We start from the raw sequence: 13,953 nt of genomic DNA, 5'->3' as shown, positions 1-13,953 counted from the left end.
ATGTGGATCCAGGTTCGCATCATCGACGGCTCCAAGACGTGCACCTTTGAGAACATGTCTCACAAAGCGACGATTGAGGAGCAGCGCGAGCAGATGTGGGTGCTGTTCGACGTGCAGCCCGAGTGCCAGCACCTCTTCTACAGGGGTAAGCAGTTTGAAAATGGATATACCTTATTTGACTAGGATGTTGGACTGAATGATATAATTCAGCTGCTAGTTATCCAGACCCTAATCATCTTCCTGGAACATCTATGCAGATTGAGGTTAAACCCTGTTCTGATAGTCCACCTAAAGCCAAGAAAGCTCCAAGGGTGGGACCTTCCAGTCAGCCATCTACAACAGCTCATGCCCATCTTATTGATCCTAGCTTCGAACTATATAAAGTAAATGAATTGGTGGATACCAGAGATGTCGGCCTTGGTGCTTGGTTTAAAGCACACATACATAGCATTACTAGAGTTTCTGATGGACAGTCACGTGGCAAAACTCCACTGAAGAATGGCAGTTCTTGTAAAAGGACTAATGGAAATATAAATCATAAATCAAAGAGAACATAAATAAATTGGACAATGTACTCTCTACATCTAATTCAGACTCTGTCGCTGCTGGTGAAGACGTTATTTGCCATATCCAGTATGATGAATACCCAGAAAGTGGTACTCTAGAAATGAATATCAAGGACCTTAGACCACGAGCTAGAACCATTTCGAAATGAAAGGAACTTAATGTTGGTGATGTGGTTATGGTTAATTATAACATAGAAAGTCCTAGACAAAGAGGATTCTGGTTTGATGCAGAAATTACCACATTGAAGGCAATCTCTAGGACCAAAAAAGAACTTCGTGTGAAAATTTTCCTAGGTGGGGCGGGGAGGGTTCTGAAGGAACATTAAATGAGTGCAAGATAGTATCTGTAGATGAAATCTTCAATATTGAGAAACCTGGAGCCCATCCTCTTTTGTTTGCAGATGTAAAGTTTTTAAGGAGAAATAACCCTGACTGTGACCTATGTTCTGGAGACCCAGATAAGAAATGCCATTCTTGCTTCTTTCTTGTATGTGGTGGGAAACATGAACCCAACATGCAGTTTCTATGTGATGAATGTAATGTGGCTTATCACATTTACTGCTTGAATACACCTTTGGATAAGATCCCAGAAGAGGAATACTGGTATTGTTCTTCCTGTAACTGATTCCAGTTAAGTTGTAAAGGCTGGTGAAAGACTCAAGATGTGCGAAAAGAAAGCAAAGATGCCATCCGCTGGTACTGAAAGCCAGAGAGACTGGTGCAGGAGAATGACTTGTGTAGATCATATGAGAGAATGTACTATCGTCTCTTCTAATCCTTATAGACCTATTCCTGTTGGATCAACTTGGAGATTTAGAGTTCAAGTGAGTGAAGTAGGTGTTCACAGACCCCATGTTGGTGGACTTCATGGTTGAAGTAATGATGGGGCTTATTCTCTTGTCTTGGCTGGTGGATTTGCAGATAAAGTCGACTGAGGTGATGAGTTCTTGTACACTGGAAGTGGTGGTAAAAAGCTTGTTGGTAATAAAAGAATTGGCACACCTTCAGATGATCAAACATTAACAAACACGAACAGGGCATTGGCCCTAAACTGTGATGCTCCATTGGGTGATAGAATTGGAGCAGAGTCTTGGAATTTGAGAGCTGGCAAGCCAGTCAGAGTGATATGCAGTTTTAAAGGGAGGAAGATCAGCAAATAAACTCCCGAAGAAGGCAACAGATATGATGGCATTTATAAGGTAGTGAAATACTGGCCAGAGATTTCATCAAGTGATGAATTCTTGATTTGGCACTATCTTTTAAGAAGAGATGATGTTGAACCTGCTCCTTGGACCTCTGAAGGAATAGAATGGTTAAGGAGATTATGTCTACATTTACAGTATCCAGCAGGTTACCCTTCAGATAAAGAAAGGAAGAAGACTAAAGGAGAGTCAAAGAAGCAGGCCAGTGGAACCACAAAAAGGCTGATTTCAGATGTCTAAGTGCCTCCAAAGTATACAAAGCATCAGATTCTGCAGAAGCAATTGAGACTTTTCAACTAACTCCTCAACAGCAACATCTCATTAGAGAAGACTGTCAAAACCAGAAGCTGTGGGATGAAATGCTTGCATATCTTGTGGAAGGACCAAATTTTCTAAAAAAAATTGGAACGTTCTTTTATGTGTGTTTGCTGCCAGAAGCTAGTTTAGCAGCCTGTGACAACGGAGTGCTTCCACAATGTCTGTAAAGATTGCCTACAGTGCTCCTTTAAGGCACAGGTTTTCTCCTGCCCTGCTTACTGGAATGATCTTGGCCAGAATTACATCATAATTCCCCATGAGATTCTGCAGACTCTACTAGACCTTTTCTTCCCTGGCTACAGCAAAGGATGATGATCTGTCTGCTTTCACTATGTTGTTCATGGTGGGTTTTTGCACAATAAAGAATCTAAAATGGGTGGGGAGGGTGGAATGGTGGACAGTATCTCTCATGTTCTGAAGCAGCTATTTCTCTTTCCCACAGCCATCATCTTGTGTGTGTAGTAAGAGGCCCATTTCTCAACTGTCTTTTAAATATCTAAAGGTAGTTCCTGTAACAACTAGTTTTTTGGTTTTGTTTTTTTTTTTTTTAATTTTATTTATTTATTTATTTTTGAGACGGAGTCTTGCTCTGTCGCCCAGGCTGGAGTGCAGTGGCGGGATCTCAGCTCACTGCAAGCTCCACCTCCCGGGTTCACGCCAATCTCCTGCCTCAGCCTCCCAAATAGCTGGGACTACAGGCGCCCGCCATCACAGTCGGCTAATTTTTTTTTTTGTATTTTTAGTAGAGACGGGGTTTCACCGTGTTAGCCAGGATGATCTCAATCTCCTGACCTCGTGATCCGCCCGCTTGGCCTCCCAAACTGCTGGGATTACAGGCATGAACCACCACGCCCAGCCTCAACAACTAGTTTTAATGAATAAAAAGTCAAAGCCCCAGCTCTAGATGATATCCAAGTTATGATTTATTTTGCAACTACCTCAGGACAGAAAAGATTCATGGGGATTTTAAAAATCATTGAATAACCAGTTAAATGAAATTTTAGCAACACACTGCCTCCCAAATATTAATTGTGCCTGGTTCTTGTAATTTTATTTTACAGAAAAGTAAACGACACTTGAGATCCTTGCAATGAGCACAGCTTCTATAGTGTGCATATACTTTTTTTTAACGTCTCTTCTTCCATTACAATGTGTGTTTTGCAAGGACAGGTTAATTTTTTTAGGCCACTTTGTGAACTCCGTTGTGCTTTTATCTGATGTTTTATGCAAGTTGACTACTAATGACTAATGAGAACAATAATGAATGCATTGTTGCTGCATTAACGTAATGTGGTGTGTTTTTGCACTTGAAAGGTATTCGTATGCTCTAGTTGTAAATGTTCATGAAAATCCACTTCTGTACTAGTCGAATTGCTTTTAGTGTCTCCACAGTGGTTTTACATCTGCAGAGTTTTGAGGGCTGTGTTGACCTTTGAGAGGATTTGAAATTGCTTCATATTGTGATCCTGAATTTTATATTTACTATATTCTCTAAAGTATACCTTAGTAAATATTTTATTATCAGAAAAAAAAAAATGCTGGCACCATGGAAAATCTGAATGTATTGATGCAACCAAAGAACTTCACTAGCTCTTCAGCAATTATACCTACCAAAATGGACACTCAGAAATGACAGATAAAGAATTCAAAGAATGGATTGCAAATAAGCTCAATGAGATCTAAGACAAAGTTGAAAATCAACACAAAGAAACTTCTAAAGCAGTCCAGAAAATGAAGGAAGAGATATATATCTCATAAAAAAAATCAATCTGATGCAAAGGCATAAGAATGATACAATGGACTTTGGGGACTTGGGGGGAAGGGTGGGAGAGGGGCAAGGGATAAAAGACTACAAATAGAGTGTGTTGTATACTGCTTGGGAGATGAGTGCACCAAAATCTCACAAAGCACCACTAAAGAATTTACACATGTAACCAAATACCACCTGTACCCCAATAACCTATGGAGAAACTAAAAAAAATCTCAAATCAATTATCTGACATCAAAATGTTAGTTAAACTGAAACTCTAGTTTTGGAAAACTAACCTCTAGTTTCTAGAGGAACTAGAAAACCAAGAACAAACTAACTCCAAAGCTAGCAGAAGAAACGAAATAACTAAAATCAGAGCAGAATTGAAGGAAATTGAGATCCAAAAATTCATACAAAAGATCAACAAAACCAAAAGTTTCCTCTTTAAAAGGATAAATACCATTAGTTAGACTAACAAAGGAAAAAGAGAGGAGATTCAAATAAGCACAATCAGAAATGAAAAAGCTAGCATTACAACCTACTCCACAGAAACATAAAAGATACTCAGAAACTACTATGAACACCTCTATGCACACAACCTAGAAAACCTAGAGGAAATAAATAAATTCCTGAAAACACAAAATCTCCCAAGATTGAATCAGGAAGAAATTGAAATGCTGAACAGACCAATATCAACTTCTCAAATTGAATCAGTAATAAAAAAAACCTACTAACCAAAAAAAGCCCTGAACCAGATGGACTCACAGCCAAATTCCACCAGACATACAGAGAAGAGCTGGTACCAATTCTACTGAAACTATTCCAAAATAAAGAATAGGAAGGACCCTTCCTTAACTAATTCTCTGAAGACAGCATTACCCTGAAACCGAAACCTGGCAAAGACACAATGAAAAAAAGAAAACTACAGGCCAATATCCCTGGATGAATATAAACATAGAAATCCTTAGCAAAATGCTTGCAAACCAAATCCAACAGCATGGCAAAAAGCGAATTCATTATGATCAAGTAGGATTCATTCATTGGATGAAAGATTGGTTTGAGATATGCAAATCAATAAACATGATATTTGCATCAATAGAATTACAGACAAAAGCACATGATCATATAAACAGAAACAGAAAAAGCATTTGATAATATTCTACATCCCTTCATGATAAAAACATGCAGCAAACTAGGCATGGAAGAAACATACCTCAACATAATAAAGGCATATATGACAAGTCCACAGCTATCATTATACCAAATGGGGAATTTTTTTTCTAAAAATTGGAATTAGATAAGGGTGCACACTTTCAGCACTCCTATTCAACACAGTGCTGGAAGTCCTAGCCAAAGAAATCAGGCAAGAGAAAGAAAGAAAAGTCATACAAATTGGAAAAGAGGAAGTCAAATTATCCATCTTTGCAGATTACATGGTCTTATATTTATACAAATTTAAAGGCTCCACCAAAAACTCTTAGATCTGATAATAAGTATAGTAACATTTCTAGATACAAAAATCAACCTCATAGGTCAGTAGCATTTTGACACACCAATAACAATCTAGTTGAAAAAAAAAAATCAAGAAAACAACTCGACTTGCAATAGATGAAAAAAATACCTACGAATAAATTTAACCAAGAAGATGAATGACCTCTACAAGACAAACTAAAAAACACTGGTAAAAGAAATTAAACAGGAAACAAATGGAAAGATATCCTATGCACATGAATCAAAAAGTAATTATAGATTCAGTGCAATCCCTATCAAAATACCAGTGACATTTTTTTCACAGAAATAGAGAAAAAGAATTCTAAAATTTGTATGAAACCAAAAAAGATCTCAAATGGCCAAAGCAATCCTGAATTAAAAGAACAAAGTTGGAGGCATCATGCTACTGGACTTAAAATATATTACAAGGCTATATTAACCAAAACAGCATGGTATTGGTATAAAAACAAACACATCTACCAATGAAACAAAAAAGAGAACCCAGAAATAAACACATATATTTACAGCCAACTGATTTTTGTCAAAGGTGTCAAGTAAATAACACTCTCTTCAATAAGTGATGCTGAAGAAACTAAATATCCACAGCAAAAGAATGAAACTAAACTACTCTCTCTCATCATATACAAAAATCAACTCGAAATGGATTAAAGACTTAAATGAAAGACCCCAAACTATAGAAATACTAGAAGAAAACCTAGAAGAAACACTTCAGATATTTGTCTAGGCAAAGATTTTATTACTAAGACCTCAAAAGCACAGGCAACAAAAATAAAAATAGACAAATGGGACTATACTAAACTAAGAAAACTTCAGTACAGCAAAGTAAACAATCAACAGAGTGAACAGACAACCTGTTGAATGGAAGAAAATATTTGCAAACTACTCATCTGACAAGGGGCTAACATTCAAAGTACAAAAGGAACCTAAATAACTCAACAGCAAACAAAACAAAACAAAAACAAATAATCCCATTAAGAAGTGGGCAAAGGATTTTGACATTTCTTGAAAGAAGACATACAGATGGCCAACAGGTATATGAAAAAAAAATGCTCAACATCAATAATCATCAGGAACATGCAAATCAAAACCATAATAAGATATCATCTCACTTTAATGAGAATAGCTATTATCAAGGCTGGGAGTGGTGGCTCACGCCTGTAATCCCAGAACTTTGGGAGGCCGAGGTGGGCGGATCATCTGAGGTTGGGACTTCGAGACCAGCCTGACCAACATGGAGAAACCCGGTCTCTACTAAAACTACAACAAATTAGCCGGGCGTGGTGGTATATGCCTGTAATCCCAGCTACTCGGGAGGCTGAGGCAAGAGAATTGCTTGAACCTGGGAGGCGGAGGTTGCAGTGAGCCAAGATCACACCATTGCACTCCAGTCTGGGCAACAAGAATAAAACTCCATCTCAAAAAAAAAAAAAAAGCTATTATCGGAAAGACAAAAATTAGCAATGCTGGCAAGGATAATGAATAAAGGGAACTCTTATACACTGTTGGAAGGAGTGTAAAGTAGTGCAGCCTTTATGGAAAACAATATGCAGAGTTCTCAAAAAACTCAAACTACCATATGATACAGCAATCCAAGTACTGGGTATTTATCCAAAGGAAAGGAAATCAGTGTATCAAAGAAATATTTGTACTTCCATGTTTATTGTGGCACTACTCACAATAGCCAATGTATGGAATCAACCTATGTATTCATCAATGGATGAATGGATAAAGAAAATGTGGTACATATACACAGTGAAATATTATTCATCCCTCTAAAAGAATAAAATTATTATTTTCAGCATCTTGGAATAAGAGGTCACTATATTGAGTGAAATAAACTAGGCACAGAAAGACAAATAGCATATGTTCTCATTCATATGTAGGAGCTAAAAAAAAAAAAAACAAAAGGATCACTTGGAGGTAGAGAGTTGATTGATGGCTTCCAGAGTCAGGCAAGCATAGAGGGAGGGAGCAGTGAAGAAAGGTTGGTTAATAAGTACAAAAATACAATTAAATAGAAGAAATAAGATACAGCATTCAATAGTACAGTAGGGTGACTCTAGTTAACAATAATTTATTGTATAGTCCAAAATAGCTAGAAAAGAAGAATTAGAATATTCTCAACCGTAAAAAAAAGATAAATATTTGAGGCAATGGATATACCAATCACCCTGATTTAATCATTACACACTTTTGCATGTATCAAAATATCACATGTACCTCCAAAATATTACAACTATTATGTATCAATTAGAAAAAAGACAGCCAAATAGGAAAGGAAAGTAAAATTGCTCTGTTTGAAAATGTCAGGTCTTATATATGAAAACACTAAAGACTCCACCAAAAACTTTTAGAATTAATAACAAATTTAATACAGATACAGGATACAAAATCAACATTCAAAAATTAGAATTGCCTATACACTAACAACAAACTATCAGAAAAATAAATAAAACAATCCCACTTAAAATGGCATCAAAATCGGCCGGGCGCAGTGGCTCACGCCTGTAATCCCAGCACTTTGGGAGGCCGAGGTGGGTGGATCACGAGGTCAGGAGATCGAGACCATCCTGGCTAACGCGGTGAAACCCTGTCTCTACTAAAAATACAAAAAATTAGCCGGGCGTGGTGGCGGGTGCCTGTGGTCCCAGCTACTCGGGAGGCTGAGGCAGGAGAATGGTGTGAACCCAGGAGGCGGAGCTTGCAGTGAGCTGAGATCCGGCCACTGCACTCCAGCCTGGGTGAGAGCTAGACTCCGTCTCAAAAAAAAAAAAAAAAAAAAAAAAGCATCAAAATCAATATTAAAAGGCTAAGAATAAATTTAATCAAGAAGGCAAACAATTTGCATAATGAAAAGCATAAAACATTCATTAATGAAAGAAATGGAAGAAGTCACAACATATCCCACGATCATGGATCAGAAAAATTAATATTGTTAAAATGTCCATACTACCCAAAGCAACCTGCAGATTAAATGCAACTGCAATCTCTATCAAAATATGAGTGACATTTTTTACAGAAATAGAAAAAACAATCTTAAAATGTATATGGAACTATAAAGATCCCAAACAACTAATGCATATTGAGAAAGAACAGCAAAGGTGGAAGCATCGCACTTACTGATTTTAAACTATTTTAAAAAGCTATAGAAATCCAAACAATGTAACACAGGCATAAATACAGATACCTACACCAATGCAACAAAATTGAAAGCCCAGAAATAGACTAACTATATCAGCTAATATCTGAGTTAAGTTTACATTTCCAAGAATACACAATAAGAAAAGGAAAGTCTCTTCAATAAACGGTTTAAGGAGAGCTGGATATACACATGCAAAAATAAAACAGGATCCCTATTTTACACTCCTCACAAAAATTAACTTGGAATGGATTAAAGGCTTAAACATAAGACTTAAAACTATGAAACTACTGGAATCAAACATGGGGGAAACCTTCATGGCATTAATTTTGGCAATAATTTTTTGGATACAACACCAAAAGCACAAGCAACAAGAACACAAATAAATGAGAATACATCAAACTTTAAAAGATTCTGCACAGCAAGAGAAACATTCAAAAAAATGAAAAGACTACTGACAGAGTAGAAGAGGATATTTTCAAACCTTATATCTAATAAGGGGTAAATATGCTCATAACATAAGTAACTCCTACAACTCAATGGCAAAAAAAAAAAAAATCAATAATCTGATTTCTAAATGGTCAAATTACCTCAACAGTCATTTTCTAAGGAAGACATACAAATGGCCAACAGCTGTATGAAAAGGTGCTCAACAATCCTATTCATCAGGAAAATGCAAACCAAAACCATAATGAGCTACTGCCTCACGCCTGTCAGGATGGTCTTTATTAAAAAGACAAGATACAACTATTTTTGGCAAAATCTGAATAAAATGGAATTCTTGTGCATTGTTGATTGGAACATAAACTGGCACAACCATTAAGGAATAACAGTATGGAGCTTCCTAAAAAAATTGAAAATAGAACTACCATATTATCCAGCAATCCTACTTCTGGGTATATATTTATTGGACAAAATCAGTAGCTCAAAGGGATATCTGCACTCCCATGTTTATTGCAGCATTATTCACAATAGCCAAGACAAGGAAACAACCTGTGTCTGTTGACAGGAATTGTTACAATTACTTATCCATTCACCTGTCAACAGACATTTAGATTGTTTCCACGTTTTTGCTATATATATAATGGGATATTAATCAGCCATAAACAGGAAGGAAATCCTGCCATTTGTGACAACATGGATGAGTCTCAAGGGCATTATGCTAGGTGAGAGATGTCAGACAGGGAAAGACAAATACGGTATGATCTCACTTATATTTGGAATCTAAAATAATGGAACTTGGTGAAACAGTGTAGAACGGTGATTATTAGAGGCTGGGTATGGGGGAAATTGGGAGATGTCGGTCAAAAGGCACACACTTTTAGTTATAAGATGAATAAATTCTGGAGATCAAATGTAGAGCATGGTGACTATACTTAACAATATTGTACTGTACCCTTGAAATGTGCTAAGAAAGTAGTCCTTAAATGTTCATACCACATACACAAAAATATGTTAACTGAGTGAGGTGATAGAATGGTAGCTAACTTGGGTGCAGAAATCATCTCACAACATATACATATATCTAATCATCAAATTGAAACCTTAAATTTGCACAATTTCATTTGTCAATTATATCTCAATAAAGTTCAAAAAAATATATTTCATATACTATGGAGACTATTTCAATATTTGTGTGTGTGTATATATATATTTTATATAATATGTGTGTGTGTATATATATATATAAAAGAATAAAACCAAGGCATAAACAGTGATAAAACTAATGCACAGATCTTATATATTGTGGCAAAGTGGAAATAAAGCACTAAGATGGGAAAAAGAACAAACTAGAAAAAGCTCTTTGTATTAGAGGCAATAAATAGGCATTAAAGGGTTAAAAAAAAGAAACAGACAAAATCGCTAAAGTTTAAATGAGTAAACAGAGTACTAAGGCATTAAGAAAGGCATAAATATAAAATTAATCATTAGGATAAAAAGAAAAACCCTCCAAATATGAAAACATATATATTTAAAAACACAGGCTACAGCTTTCATAGAGACAAACATAGCAAATACACCAAGTTAGTCATAGTATAAAATAACAGATTTGTATCTAAATCTACAAGTCATATCAATAATGTAAATAGGCTTATCTTTCTAAAATACAAAGCACTATAACTTGACTTATAAAATAAGATCCAATCATGTTATATGCAAGAAATATACGTGGAAGAAGTGTTTTAGGAGGCTGAAAATACAGTAATGAACAAGAAAACAGTAGACAAATTGAAGCAAAACGAAAGTAGTAATAGGTACCTGATATCAGACAAAGTAGAATTAAAGCCCAAAGACATTAATCATAACAAATGTCAATCTTAAATGCTACAAGCCGCAATTAACAATCAAGGTATATAACTTATGAATGCCTATGCATCAAAAACAGCAACCACCTTGATAAAGTAAAACCTAATGAGAGTCAATAATATAGACAGAATATGTTAATAATTGGAGACTTTAATACATCACTCTCAGTTCATGACAGATCAATTAGGGGAAAAAGATGACTAAGGAGAGAAAAGAGATAGACAACATAATCCTTAGGGTAAATGTTAGGAATATAAAACTATACTTGCTCTTAATAGAGAATATTTGCATGAGTATTAGAGTAGTATATGGGCTCATGATCCATTTACAAACATTGATCAATTGATCACCAAAATAATCTGCAATTTTATAAAATATAAATATTATAAACAATACAGGTGATAATGCAATAAAACATGATATTACTCACAAAAACAAAACAAAAACACCCAGAAAGACTCTTCCACCTGGAAATTTAAAACATCCCATTAAACAAGTCTAGTGTGTGCAAGGGGAAATACAGTTACAGAAGTTAAGAAATTATAATTAAAAAAAACACTACATAGGCCGGGCGCTGTGGCTCACGCCTGTAATCCCAGCACTTTGGGAGGCCGAGACGGGCGGATCACGAGGTCAGGAGATCGAGACCATCCTGGCTAACACGGTGAAACCCCGTCTCTACTAAAAAATACAAAAAAAAAAACTAGCCGGGCGAGGTGGCGGGCGCCTGTAGTCCCAGCTACTCGGGAGGCTGAGCCAGGAGAATGGCGGGAACCCGGGGGGCGGAGCTTGCAGTGAGCTGAGATCCGGCCACTGCACTCCAGCCTGGGCGACAGAGCGAGACTCCGTCTCAAAAAAAAAAAAAAAAAAAACACTACATATCAGCATCTATGGGGTGTATGTAAAGCAGTGCTCAGAGGGAAACCCATTGAACTAAACACTTTAATCAATAAAAAAGCAAAGATTAATAAGGTAGGAGACCTTTAAAATAAATTAATTAAACTAATAAACAAAATTCCTGGTTTGTTGAAAAGATTAAGAAAACAGACAAATCACTAGATAATTTGTTCAGGAGAAGTAGGAGAATGCACTAACAAACTAAGAAATATTCAGGAGGAAATAACTATTGAAACAAAAAAAAATAAAATTACAATATTTTTTAGACCTCCGTGCAAATAAATGTGAAAGCCTGGAAAAAAATCAAAAATCTTTTAATAAAATACAGACTGCCAAAATTGAATCCATTAGAGTTAAAATGTTTAACAGAACAATTTCATAGAAGAAATAAAGTCATTAAGAAACTACTTCACAAAAAAAGCAGCAGGTGCAATTGTTTCACAGGAGACTTCTATCAAAACATCAAACTTCTTCTTGGAAAAGAAGAAATATATTGTAACTCCTTTCATGCGCCAAGTATAACACATACTTAAGCTAGATAAGGACAGCATTAAAACAATTATAGACCAATGTCAGTAAGAAAAGTCAATGCAAGAAAACTACGTAAGATACTTGTAAACAGAATCTAACAAGATGTGAAGAAAATAATACATTGTTAGCAAATTGGATTTATAGCAAAATTTCAAGGTAGGTTTAATATTAGGAAATTCATTTATATCATAAATAATATTAATAGATCTAAGAGGAAAATCACTACTATCTCCACAGATACTGCAAAAGCCATCGGAGAAAACGCCCATCCATGTTAAAAGTAAAAAGATGGCCGGGCGCGGTGGCTCAAGCCTGTAATCCCAGCACTTTGGGAGGCCGAGATGGGCGGATCACGAGGTCAGGAGATCGAGACCATCCTGGCTAACACGGTGAAACCCCGTCTCTACTAAGAAATACAAAAAATAGCAGGGCGAGGTGGCAGCGCCTGTAGTCCCAGCTACTCGGGAGGCTGAGGCCGGAGAATGGCGTGAACCCGGGAGGCGGAGCTTGCAGTGAGCTGAGATCCGGCCACTGCACTCCAGCCTGGGCTACAGAGCGAGACTCCGTCTCAAAAAAAAAAAAAAGGTAAAAAGACATCCAAGATAATAAGAAATAAGCGATATTTTTAACATAATAAAATACTCATATCTTAGTCCTAAATCCAGTGTCTAACTAAATGGAGAAATACTAAAAGCATTTCTAATAAGATCAAGAACAAGACAAAAATGCCCACTATTTCTGCTCTAATTTAACATTATATTAGAGGTATTATTCAAATGCAATCAGGGAAGAGAGAAGAAATACAGATATAAATGTGGTTAGTAATAATAGTACATCTGGAAAATTTCAAAGAATCAATGATAAAACTAATTCAAATAATAAATCAACTCAGTGAATAAGTAGAACAAAACATTAAATTTAAAATTTATGCCTTTATATTTATTTCACAAAAAAAGTGAATATACTTAACAGCACTGAACCCTACACTTAAAAATGAATAAGATCGTAAATTTTATGTTACGTGCTTTTTACCACAATAAAAAAAATCTATGTATTCATATCAAAAATGATAAAAGTGGGATATAACAGTAGAGAATAAAGATGGCTGACTAGAAGCAGGTAGTGCACTCTGCTCTCAAGAAGAGGAAACAAAATGGCTAGTAAACACTAGTTCTTCAAATGGATCATCCATGAGAACACATAGGGACTCATAACGGAAGCAATGGGACCCATGGAGAACAGAGAGGAGTGAAGCAGAGCAGTCACCCACCCGGAACTGGCGCAGAGGCAGTGGAAGCTCACTACCACAGGGAAAGGGTGAGTGAGGGAGAGCCCCAGGGATCCACAATTCCTCCACTAACCTTAGCAATCCTAGGAGTGGGAGATCCTCTCAACACCCCAGGCCTCCAGACTGACACAAAGAGACACCTGGAGTCTGGGCAGAGCCATCACTCAAGGTCATGTGAAGCCCCAAGGACCTTGGATCACTGAGCACCCAGGCACCAGCTTGCATAGACCTGCCAACAAGGAAGGATGGGCTCTTTCACATGCCCCTAGGATAGAGATTGCATCCACAGTGATGAGGAGCAAATGGACTGCAGGCCCCACCTCTGCAGCTCCTCACCTGACAGGGCCTCCCAAATGGGGCCTGCAGTGCAGCCATTCCACCATCTCCTGAGCACTCCGGCCAGTCTTGGCCCAGCATTTCTCTGGGGTGGAGCTCCCAGAAGA

The 13,953-nt window shown here is 36.9% G+C and overlaps 1 pseudogene; it reads left to right on the top strand.

Annotated features, from left to right (window-relative positions):
• LOC105496949 (E3 ubiquitin-protein ligase UHRF2 pseudogene) lies at nt 1–2,398 on the top strand (annotated as a pseudogene).
• Nucleotides 2,399–13,953: the final 11,555 nt, after the last annotated feature.

Source organism: Macaca nemestrina, chromosome X, assembly GCF_043159975.1.
Source record: "Macaca nemestrina isolate mMacNem1 chromosome X, mMacNem.hap1, whole genome shotgun sequence".
NCBI classification, from domain to species: domain Eukaryota; kingdom Metazoa; phylum Chordata; class Mammalia; order Primates; family Cercopithecidae; genus Macaca; species Macaca nemestrina.
This window is presented reverse-complemented; position numbering and strand designations above follow the sequence as displayed.